Consider the following 12786-nt stretch of genomic DNA (forward strand, 5'->3'; position numbering starts at 1 on the left):
CCAAGCTCTGTTTGACTCAATGCCCAGGTTTATCAAGGCCTTTATTACGGCCAGAGGTGGTTACTCTGGGTACTGATTGCGTGAAAATGTAATCACAGGTCAGTTCTAGTATAATATACTTGTCCAATGAATATCCGTTTATCATCTGCATTTCTGTTTGGTCTAACAATTTTAATGGCCAGTAGTGTAGCTATTGGGAAGTTTCTGTAATTATCTCATGTAAGTGGACTGACACGAAAGAATAGTTCGTGTAGCGAGTGCCGGGGAACGGGTCCATCAACATTACGGCACATTTAGCATGTGAGCCATATATTAGGCTATATGAGTTACTGGATTAATAATGATGCTTGTATCATCTTTAAACAGTGTCAGTTCAGCATCCTGTTTCAGATAGGAGGGGAGGTCGTTCACATATATCAAGAACAGAAGGGGACCCATGATTGAACCCTGTGGAACACCTAATGTAATTTCACCCCAGTTAGATGAAGTGGCAAACTTATTTAAATCACTTGACCCATATAAGGAAACTTTCTGCTTTCTGTTCTGTAGGTATGATTTAAACCACTCATATGCTGTTCCATTTATACCATAGAATTGTAATTTCTGTAACATGTCATCGCGTCTATCAACATAACGGCACATTTAGTATGTGAGCCATATATTAGGCTCCATGAACTGCTGTGTATGTGAGGTGCCAAGTGGCGGCGAAGTGTGACAGCAGCGCTGTGTGTACTGTTGCAGCTTGCACGCCGGGCTCCCGCAAGTACGACGGCTGCAACTGGTGCACGTGCTCCAGTGGCGGCGCCTGGATCTGCACGCTCAAGTACTGCCCGCCCTCCAGCGGTGAGTACCCAACACGACTCGATACGATACTGCGGTGCCTGTGTTATTCCGATTACGATGGGAAGCTTCTTTCGACGTATGGAAGTTTGGGTCTGGCAGAGGGTCGTGCACGGATAGCCAAATGGTGGGGCGACCGTTTGCGATAAGCTGAAAATCCGGGTTCTAGTTCCGGCCGGATACAAGTTTTCATTGTCGCCATTCCATTCAACAGCTGATGGTAGTCCTCATTCGCAATTATGAATTCATTTAATGTATAACACCATTAAGGGCTGCATTCCAAACTCTTTCTCATTCAGCATTAAGTCTCCATTTTGTTCCGTCTCTGCAAACGTTTGTACCCTATTCTCGATACTGCAACTAAAGTGTGTTGCTCATGAGTTCGCATGTTTCTTAGTCAGAGGAGCAACGTCAATTATGCTGCAATTCACACATAGTTACATAATAGAATTTAGAAGGCCTGATTTTCAACTGACATCTCTGTCTCTCGACCCGACATCAGCAAGTGGAAAAAATTAATACGTAAATCTTTTCGTGCAGGCTAAATATTTCCGATTTTACGTCAATAGTCATTCCAACCTAGCATTTATCTTATTTATCCTAACATGATTAATGTCGCCAGGACCTGTCTTACATCTAACCAGACAATTTACGTTAAACTGACATAATGACACAGCTCCTAGAAAGAGAATTAAAATTAGAATTGTAGCACACACAAGATTTGCAACTAAGAGTTTCGCTTAATGCACAGTTCTTAACTAAATTTGATTATTATATGTTTCACATTCGTATTGTGTGACGACGGTCTTTCATTTATATTTCTGATGTATAAGAGCAGACATATATCGCTTAACAATTGTCAAATGGTATGGTGAATTATGGGAAACAGGTACTAGAAACACTAGTAAAAACTGACGAAACTAGAAAACTATGTAATGATTGTTTCACTGACAAACAGTCTGAATCTAACACTTCCATGTTCCAGGTGGTGGTCTTACATTCGCGTGACCTGTATCCCGTGGCCAGGTCACCTGCTGCTGAAGACTTGACCCGGAGAAGTTTTCTGTTGCCCCATAAATGTTGAAATTTCAATGTATATGCAACAAGTTTACTCAAAATGGCTACAAATAAAGCTTGAAATACTCAATTTTGCACAATATCATTTCTAAAAACCTTCCATAAAACGTTGATAGTACTTAAACCTTCATTCTATTCCCCCAATTCTGCTCCTTGAACATTCCATCCTCCACATCTACACCAATAGTCTGCGAATTCATGTGAAGTACTTGGTACAGGTATAAAAAATTGTGTTGACTACACGACAAGTGTTCTTCGTAAAGACTAATTACAAATGAAGCTTATGCATTTCGCGTGTTGTAGAGCCTGTGACTGTGTACTGAATATAAATACAGAACACTGCAATCATCCACGTTTTTTGAATTGTTCGTTTATTCCACCAATTAGTTTTCTAAACTTTCTAGCCTCATATTTTAATGGTACACTTGGAACTTACGTGTTGATTTCCGTAGCGTACCCAGTCATCACCCAACGGAAATAAACTTGTGATTTCTACGTACACCATCTGAAGATGAGGCTGAACGGGTCAGAAAATTAATTAAAGGAATAAACGAACATTAAAAAAAAATGAATAGTCACAGTTTTCTCTATTTACATGTATCACAAGTTACAATGTACTACAAATCAACTCTTTCCCTCAAAAAATTTCATTGTAGTCTAGCAATATTAACCTACCAACAGCATATGAACAGAAGAAGTACAGCATAATTAAAATGACAACAGGCATTTTTAATGCACTATTTTTCTCATTTACTCTATTAAATTTAGCTGACATAAGAATCAATATCATTAAGCCATATGGTAATAATATGCTTTGAGAGAAACATTACTGCTATAAACTTTAGCCAATGAAACAAGCCACACTGCCACTCTTAATGTACACACTCTGTCACATGTTGGTCCAACCTGATAAGGACCACATCGCAAGTGAAAAGTATTCAACAATGGTTGGTATATTATAAAGACACACAATCAGACGATTTCAGTGAAATCAGCTGTGAAAATAGATAGCAAAACTAATAACGAAAAATTTAAATCAGAACTAGAGTTGAATTACTACGAGTCTATAGGTTCAGTAGACAAAAACGACATGCTACTTAGCTCGGCGGAATGTAAACACAAACCACTGAAATAGTACAAATAGAATTTTTTTCAGTGCTTGGAGACATGAGTCCTAAATATCAATGTCATATGCAAGCCGGATACCGGAAAGAATAATTCAGTGGCCGAATTTCTTCTCACATCCAAACCCCCAAACGTCAGACATCCAGATCGGTACTAAGTGTTGCATGTCGATAGAGTATCAACAGAAAGAGCGATTTAGTTCGTGCTATGTGCTGTCGTCGAGGGGAACATGCGTAAATGGTAATTAAAAGTAACACCAGACCTATGGATATAGGAAAAGTGTATTTGTGAATGATTATGTCGTTGTAGATATCGCGAGTGAGAATTGGTAGAGCATGATGTGGTCGTACCATAGATCGTACCCAACAGATGAGTTCTTTTTTCCTTGCACGTGAAACTGTTATATGGGAGAACATTTTCCTGACATGTAAAAGGACTTTTCGGACTTTGTAGAAATGTTCTTTTGGCAGTCTTCTTTCTCTTCGTTAGTTGAAAGTAGCAAACCAGGAGGGTACATAATTACATTTGCAGTTACACAGGAGAAACATAAAATATTAGAGCAGTAGAATAAAGAAACAACTGCATCATACATGGGGAAGTATTATTAGACTCACATAACACTTTCACGCATAATACAGTAAAAAAAGAATGTCATCAGTTGGATTTGCACCCAGAGCCCTTGGTACGACGATCTAACACTCTACAAACTTCCCCACGGGAGCTATGCATAGTAGGTACTCACAACTATGCTTTTCCGGTGTGATACATGGTACTTACTGGAATTAAGGAAAACGTGGAAGGGAGCATCTACCAATGTAACTTTCTTTTCACACAAACTGTTTATTTAACAATATAAAACCATAAAATTTTCTTTAACGAAATGAACAGTTTGTAAAATTCTTTTGACCTTAAATCTTAAGTTGAATTAGTTTTTAATTTTTGCAAAAGCAATCTGAAGTGCTATATTGCAAAATAGCAAACAATATGACCATGATTACAAGACGGCGGCCTGCAGCCCTCCCGCTATCGGGTGAAACAGCGGTGTTTACTACCACATTGGACACAGTCTGTCTTATTAAATGCCCTTCTGCAACACATGAAAACTATAGAAGCATCATTGATGACAAAAGTGATTCAATTACTCAAAACAGATGACGTAACTTTTAATTTGAATCCTGTATGTCGAAAGGTTCAAGATTAAGGTGCGCACCTGTGCTTCAAGGTTAAACAGATTAGGAAACAGTATGACAATCATAATGCTTACTTCAAAACAACCAACCTCTTAATTTCAATCGGCAACCTAGGTGCGACTGGATACCAACCCGTCCCTTCTGACAATTTTATTTTGACCAAAGCCCTGGTGACAGTCGGCTGTCAATATTTTGAAAGTTAAACTGAGTTTCAGTTATTAAGACCGCTCTGAAGGAACATCTTAAGATATTACCTGTGAACACTTATTACAAGAGAACACACTTGGCGGAACCGCAAGATCGCCGACCGCTGTGACCGAGCGGCTCTACGCGCTTCAGTCCGGAACTGCGCTGCTGCTACGGTCGCAGGTTCGAATCCTGCCTCGGTCATGGGTGTGTGTGATGTCCTTAGGTTAGTTAGGTTTATATAGTTCTAAGTTCTAGGGGACTGATGACCTCAGAAGTTAAGTCCCATAGTGCTCAGAGCCATTTGAACCACAAGATCCAGCTAAAATACATCAAGAATGACTCGGTCTTTCAAACACAGCTATGAACAGCATAGTACAACAGGTTGTTCAGATTATAACTAACGAGTGAGAAACGCAATTAAAATCAAAATTGAACTGGTTAACATTTTAATCTAACCACAATACCCCTGTTTTGTTTAACAGCAACTTGTGCCTTAGTACAATTGTTCCGGCTGTTTGTAAGACCAGGAGCTGATCCATTAGAACATTAATGATCTGGTACAAACCAGAAAGGATAGGCAATATAATAGCGGGACAAATTTTCAAACGACAAGTAGTGTCTTAGTACAAAACTACGGCCTATATTTACGACCAAAGAGCCGACAGAGTAAAGCTCTGAGGGTCGGGTACAAACCAGAAAATAATCAGGGCAGGTAGACAATGACACAAATCACGACGAGGATTGCAGAATGTTGCTCCCCTTTAGCAGTTTAGCAGCAAGCACTTCCATGGATCCACGGTGCGTCGCAGTCATTACTGAGTGGTACCGATGGAAGCCAGGTAGAAGAGGGCAGCCAGGCCACGAGCGGTCGTCCGACACGAATGTTGCCAACCAACCGACGGTATGTCAGGCTGCTGCTTGTAGCCGACGGTGACCCCGGTGAAGTACTCCGGTATCTTCGCTCTGCGCAGGCCCCCCTTGCGCAGCTCGTGGCTTCAGCCGGTCGGACCTCGTGACCACCTCTCGTCTCGACGCTTCCGCCAATCCCCAAACTTTGTGCCCATCCATTAGGGCCAGCGAATCCCGTATATATACCGGCAAGCAAAGACCTTCTAAGGGCACAACGCACAGATACCAACTCTTCCTCATATATAGTGGCAATTGGGCCCCAAGAGAGCTAGTCTATACTAGACCTGAGCCAGTGGCGCCAGACAGAACAGTGTAGTCACTCAATGGCGCCACATCTCAATGTGCTGCAAAGTTCTTTAATCACTTTTAACTAACGTTTAGGCTCGATTTGCTAGACAACGGCTCATAGAAAGAAAGAAATCTGAGTTTTGGTTCATATTCTATCGACGCACAACATTTGGAAGCGATTTGAATGTCTGACATGTGAAGGTTTCGATGTCAGCTTCATTCCAGGGACTTTGAGACGTAGAAGCAGGAAAGGAAAGCATCGTGAGGTCGTCAATCAGGCGAGGAAAATCCATTGCGGAATGGCAGTTTCTAAGCACCGCTGAATCGTCAGTAAACGATCACGGGCCAGTAGGGAGATGCGTGATATGCAGCAAGAACAAAAGACGAAGGGAATCGCGTTAGTGCTGTAAATAGTGGGTTGTGGGACTGTGCATTGTGCCTTATTTCGAAGTACATCACGCAAAAAATGATTCTGAAATGTACTTCTTTGTCGTGTTATCTAGTTATAGGAACTCCAACAACACAGAATACACAGAATATTTAATTTGAGAGTTTATTGGTGAGAATAATTACAGAAGTGTCTGCGCGGTGCTCAGAGCCGTATGGTGTCCAGCACGGCATGCGCTGCCGTGTGGAGCGTCCCGACAGCACACACATGTGGGCACCGTTGTACAGCAGCACACAGCTGTGAAAGAGATGATCCAGATAATTTTCTGCCCCTGCAAGTGAGGCTGCAGCAGGGGGCTATGATGACCCAATTATTAACAATCCCATACCGTAAAGAAAAATCAATAATAAACCAACAGCTGTGCGGAAAATAAAACGGAATCCCACTGCTTGCAAACCATTCAAAGGCAAACTCTCTTAGAAAACATCAAATGCTTTCAGGCTGAACAACATTAACACTGCTTTCAAAACACGTGAGGAAGTGCAACACACTTCGATACACAACATAAACACACCGACAGGTAAACACACGCATTCACAGAATACTGTGTACTACATGCAAAGCCCTCTTTGTTGTTTGGACTGAGAGAGACTTAAAAAAAAGGTAAATTGTTTGTATTTTCATAGCAACTGGAATAAATTTATCTTGTAGCTGTTACGATTCTATAGAATGGTGTAAACATCTGAACATGAAAATGTTGTCATGGTAACGTGTACGTACCGTCCACATTCCGTGTGCTATGATGACCCAATTATTAACAATCCCATACCGTAACGAAAAATCAATAATAAACCAACTACTATGCGGAAAATAAAGCAGAATCCCACTGCTTGCACACTATTCAAAGGCGGACTCTCCTACAAGTCATCAAATACTTTCAGGCTGAACAACATTAACATTGTTTTCAAAACACATGAGGAAGTGCAACACACCCTGTTGCATGACATAAACACTCAGGTAAAAACACCCATTTACAGAATACTGTGTACTGCATGCAAAGCCCTCTGTGTTGTTTAGACTGCGAGAGACTTCGCAAAAGGCTGAATTGTTTGTATTTTCACAGCAGCTGAAACAAATTTGTCTTACAGCTGTTATGATTCTCTAGAACGGTGTAAACATCTGAACGTGAAAATGTTGTCATGGTAACATACGGTGCATATTCCGTGTACGGTGCAAATAAATTTCCGACAAGAATGTAAGGAAATACACTACTGAAGTAATTGAAAATATACCACCCAGTTAAGATAGGAGAGCGATGGTTAGTATGGACCACTTAAGCTAAAATTGGTATAATTGCGACAAATTTAATTGAACATTTGTTTTTGTGTAAATGGTGGAAAAGATTTTTAATCAAAACGATACACAGCAAAAAATAAATTACTAACACTTACCATTCGAGATGTTACCAAAATAGTGGGGGAAAGTTGGCCACACAACAAAATTTAGGTTTTAAAATAACTGTGTTTCTGTGATTCGAAAACCGATGTAACCCGTTTGTATATAAAAAGTAGAATATAATAAAATACAATGAAAAAAATTAAAGTAAAAGCATATAATAGAAAAGTAAGTTTTGCTTTGGGAACCAACACTTTGGTCTGATTTATGTTTCTGGTTCTTTCAGATAACGCAAGTTAGCTAAACGATATTTGTCTAATTATCGGAACTGTCGTTAAAACAGCTGAATCCTTAACGTCTGCACGCAGTTGATGTGTCCAGGACTGATATCTTTTACTATGGATGCAGTTTTTTCAAAAAATTCCCCACGACCAATCATGGTTTGAAAAATCCCATCTCAGATGTCATAGACGTCTTGGTGATTCCGTGCAACGGGTTTAAATCTCCTTTGCATTGTCGGTGTAGGATCACTGAAACAACAGACAGCAGCCGTTCCGCTCTTTTCGTTTTTCAAAACACTCGAAACCGCTTACTTCACTGCGGCGTCAGACCACTTCCTTCGACCCTCACTGACAGACTTCTTTCTGAAACTTCGCTTCATGCCCTAAAAACAAAGAACCTTTATAAGTCTCCCTTGCACACTATTCAAGAATCTGTCGAAACGTTTTGTAAGCTATTTTCTCCATGCATGAATAACATTTTCGTGATAATTTCCCAGGAAATATCTACCTGGCCTTTTCTTAGAATTAGTTTTAAATGACCATTGAAGACCGCTCGTACTTATTACCTCCAGGTATTTTACTGTTTTTACTTTTTACAGTTACTTATCGCCAGCAGTATAACCGAATTCTAATGGATATTTGCTCACGTTAAGGTTAAAGCTGACATCTGTAAACATGATTGCTTACAAAGGGATTTATTTTCGGCTTCAGCAAGCATAGTTTTTTCTTTTCTTCACGCAGACACATTTCACTGAATTAGAGAATCATCACTGTGTCTTTCACTCTCTTTCTGTTAAATGACAGGTAAACTGCTCTCTACTATCAGTATATTTAGAATTTTTAGTTTCTAAGAAACGTATTCACAAATTGGGCAACATGCAAATAATTTTATTATATACTTTCCAGTCGTAAATTTTCGATTTAAAAAGTACTACATTACGTTGGGTAAGACTCCAGATGAAAAACAGTGAAAGGAAAACAGCTGTATCGCAAAATACAGAAAATCATCGAATCTATAGCACGTTGTAACGAAGTACACTGCTGTACAAAACCTGAGGACAAAGTTAACTTTTGAATTATGTGTCATTACCAGTTAACACATTACGTGCCCGCCCTATCGCCACATGAGGGAATGCCCAGCATCGTCGAACACGTTCGTATTGGTGGTTCAGGTGTTACAATGTGGACGGTCATAACGTTGCATAAGTGCACTGACCTCGAAATTTTTGAACATGTTACACTCACGGGTCAACATTATCGTGGCACTGTACTCTTTTCATATGTATGTCTTTTCCGGGGTGCATTCGGCCCTGACCTCATTCTTATGGATCTCAATGCGTGACTCCATCGAACCGTGCAGGTATAGGCGCACTTGGACCGGATGATATGCGGTGAATGGACTGGGCCGTCCGTGTGGCGTCCGTTGTACGTCCACATGACCAGCTCTTAACCTCTTTGGTGGGGGGAATGGAAGAAGCTACCACAAGAACTCCGTACTAACCTCGTCACCAGCATGGGAGCACGTTCCAGAGGATACACTGCCGTCTGTGGTGATCTATTAACAACCATGTCTCGTCTTCTGTAACGTCCAGTGAGCCATCATAAATCGCCGTGACTTAACTGTAATAATTGTCTTTGAATAAAAGATTCACTTCTATTCGTCTCATTGTGTATTTTTTTCAGTTACTTTCTGTACTAAGCCGTAGCTGTGGTTTCTACGTATGGTTCAGGTTTCTTCGAGCTATGTGACTTGTTAGTGCCACATTATGCGAAAGTTACTTTCGTCCTTGAGATCTGCACTTCAGTGTAAATTTTTGAATACGTTTCATAGAAACTGAAATTTCTGTATGTACATATAGTAATGAGCAATTTTCTATTCCTCAATAGGAAAAAAAAAGTCTACTGATGATGCTGTAAGTTCAGCGAAACATGTCTGGAAAAAAAGAGAAAGTTGTATCTGCTCAAGGCTGAACCTATGCAAGAACAAATTTATTGATTGTTCCACTTGTTTACACGGAATGACTTCCGTTTATTTATATTGTCACACAAGAACCTGAGTAGTACCATGGTGTAGTGGTTATGACACTGAACTGTTGCATGGCGGGTCGTAAGTTCAAAACTCACCTGGAGTGCACAATTTTAACTTCTATATCCGGTGCGAGTACATTCTAGAAGCAACCACAAATGTCAGGCATCATTGTACTGGAATGTTCTATAGCTGTTTATATATTGTACGTGTTCCGGCTGGAGGCAGTTCACTCCGCGCTCTTGTATGTGCTAGTGCTGAATAAACCTTCGTTAAGTGAAGTTAGTGTTCGTCATTCATCTAAGTACATCGTCTTCTACATGAAATTATTCTGGTGGAGACGCTGGGTATTGGAACTTGTGATACCGCACATTATCGAAGACACAGTGGCTCCCATCAGGCCACGACAGAGCAGCCGTTTACGCGGCGAGAAACCCGAGATCGAGCCATATACAACGGATCGCAATCTTCCGGAGACAGAAGAAGAAGAGGGCGTTACGATGACAGCAACGGTGTGCCACCACATGAGACATCCTTCCGGGTTCTCTGCTGACGATGGCCAAGATACAAACAGGTGGCTGAAGGTATATGAGCGTATAGCCAAATTTAACAGATGGGATGACATCGTGTGTGTGTGGCTAACGTGTTTTTCTACTTGGAGGGCACTGCTAAGCAATGGTATGAGAACAATCAAGAGAAGTTCACAAGCTTGGAAGTATTCCAGGCGGAACTGCGCAAGTATTTCGATGACACATAACGATAGAAGTGCAAGGCTGAAGATAAATTAAAGTGCAGGGCACAGCTTTCAGGAGAAACTACAGCATCCTACATTCACGACATCTTGGAGCTGTGTAAAATAGTGGATCCTAGAATGGAGGAGGAAAATAAGGCTGCACATCTCATGTATGGTGTTGCTGAGAACATGTATCAAGCCCTACTCCTGAAGGAAGTTTCGACAGCAGACGACTTCATAAAATATTGTCAGTATATCGAGAAAATGCATCAAAAAAGAATTACACGCAAGAAGTTGGAATGGCTTCCAAACGTCGTATCGATGTCTGTGATGGAGGAAACAACTGATTTCAAAAAGTGTTCTTCGTCAGATAGTGAGAGAGGAAGTGCAGAAGGCACTTGGATTGCACGGCGAACAAAAAACCGAGACGCTTCAAGAGGTCATAAGGGAGGAAGTGGAACAGACATTGAACCCAATCTCTCATCCTTCATTTCCCTTTAAAACGGTGAAAAAGTCGAGAACCAGCGAAGTTACGTTCCTACAATGCCGCGTGAGTATCCTGTTTGGCCACCAAGGAAGACTGACGTCTGGAGGACCCTGGATAACCAACCAGTGTGTTTCCACTGCGGACGAAAGGGACATGTGGTACGCTATTTTCGAGAAAGGCGGCGAATATTTGATGACGCCCGCGCCAGAAGACAACAGACCGATCTCAGCCGACCGCAACAACGGGACGCGCCGCGGGATTAGCCGTGCGGTCTGGGGCACTGCAGTCATGGACTGTGCGGCTGGTCCCAGCGGAGGTTCGAGTTCTCCCTCGGCCATGGGTGTGTGTGTTTGTCCTTAGGATAATTTAGGTTAAGTAGCGTGTAAGCTTAGGTAGGGACTGATGACCTTACAGTTAAGTCCCATAAGATTTCACACACATTTGAACATTTTTTGAACTCCGGGACGACGAAGATGAACAAGAAGATGTGGGTGCAGGACGACGTAGGTCACCATCGCCGCAAGCTAGCCTCTGGAGAGAATGCTCCCCAACACGCCGAGCAAGGTCTCCATCGCCGTTTAGAAGCTCCAGCCGATCATCTAGCCGCCGTAACCTGGAAAACTAAAGGGTGCGTCCATCCTTGGAGGTGAGGCCGCCAAAGAGAAAAATCCTCCGCCGTCGATCACTACAAAAATGATAGGAAACTTCGTCGATATCCTCATGAATGGCCGACCAGCCCAAGATGTTGTGGACTCTGGAGCATCATATTCAGTCATTTCGGAGAGGTACCGTCGCCAGTTGCAGAAAACCGTATTCGTCGACAGCAAAACATCTCTGCTGAATGCGCTAATGGGAAATATGTGAAATCTACAAGAAGATGTGCCATTCGTGTGGGTATAAGTGGCCTTAGAATTCATGGTCTTACGAGAGTGTAGGCATGACGTCATTCTCGGATGGGACTTTTTGAAAGCTTCTCAGGCAATTATAGATTGTGGTCACTCGAAGATTATGCTAGACGGGATGAGATACTGTGGGCAGGAAGATGTGCATCCGAGTGTCTGGAGACTATGTGTGCTGGATGAAGTGATCATTCCTGCTTTCAGCGCTAGAAAGGTAGCTGTCACGTGTCATGCCATGCATCAACCTATGGATTTTGTAGTGGAATGTAAGAGAAGCATACCACTGGAGAATAACTTGGACATTCCAGCCTCTGTCGTCTCGTTTAAGAACGGATACGGTGAATTGTGGATAGTTAACTGTCGCCGAGAACCGCAGATCGTTCCAAGACGCATGTGCGTAGCAAACGCTGAGCCGTTACTTGAAGAATAACTGAGCCTCACAGAAACCTCCCATGCCCAGTCTGTGGGCGAAATTAGCGCTACCACTACGAGACCAGATCTTCTAGCTCGACTATCACCAGACCTCACTACGGAACAACAGAAGAAGCTAGTTGCGATTCTTCAAGAGTTCTCTAAATGCTTCAATCCACAGGTGAAGAGCAAATTAGACAAATCGACAGTGAAGCACCGGATTTGCATTGGAGATGGCTCAAATGGCTCTGAGCGCTATGGGACTTAACTTCTAAGGTCATCAGTCCCCTAGAACTTAGAACTAATTAAACCTAACTAACCTAAGGACATCACACACATCCATGCTACCGTAGCGGTCGCACGGTTCCAGACTGTAGCGCCTAGAACCGCTCGGTCACCCTGGCCGGCTGCATTGTAGACCATCAACCAATAAGCCAGAGAGCATACTGTGTGTCAGCAACGGAACGTCGAATAATTCGCGACGAGGTAGAGAAAATTATGAAGAATGACGTCATTCCGCCTTCTCAGAGCCTATGGTTGTCACCAGT

General features: G+C 42.0%; 1 long non-coding RNA gene across 1 annotated transcript in view; it reads left to right on the forward strand.

Moving 5' to 3' along the window:
* Positions 1-739: 739 nt before the first annotated feature.
* The window catches only part of LOC124711968, a 35466-nt gene continuing 23419 nt past the window's right edge, over positions 740-12786 (forward strand). Inside the window, exon 1 of the long non-coding RNA XR_007005550.1 lies at positions 740-843. This is a non-coding gene — a long non-coding RNA (uncharacterized LOC124711968). The remainder of the gene's footprint in view (positions 844-12786) is intronic.

The sequence above is a fragment of the Schistocerca piceifrons genome, chromosome 8 (genome assembly GCF_021461385.2).
Source record: "Schistocerca piceifrons isolate TAMUIC-IGC-003096 chromosome 8, iqSchPice1.1, whole genome shotgun sequence".
Classification (NCBI taxonomy): Eukaryota; Metazoa; Arthropoda; class Insecta; order Orthoptera; family Acrididae; genus Schistocerca; species Schistocerca piceifrons.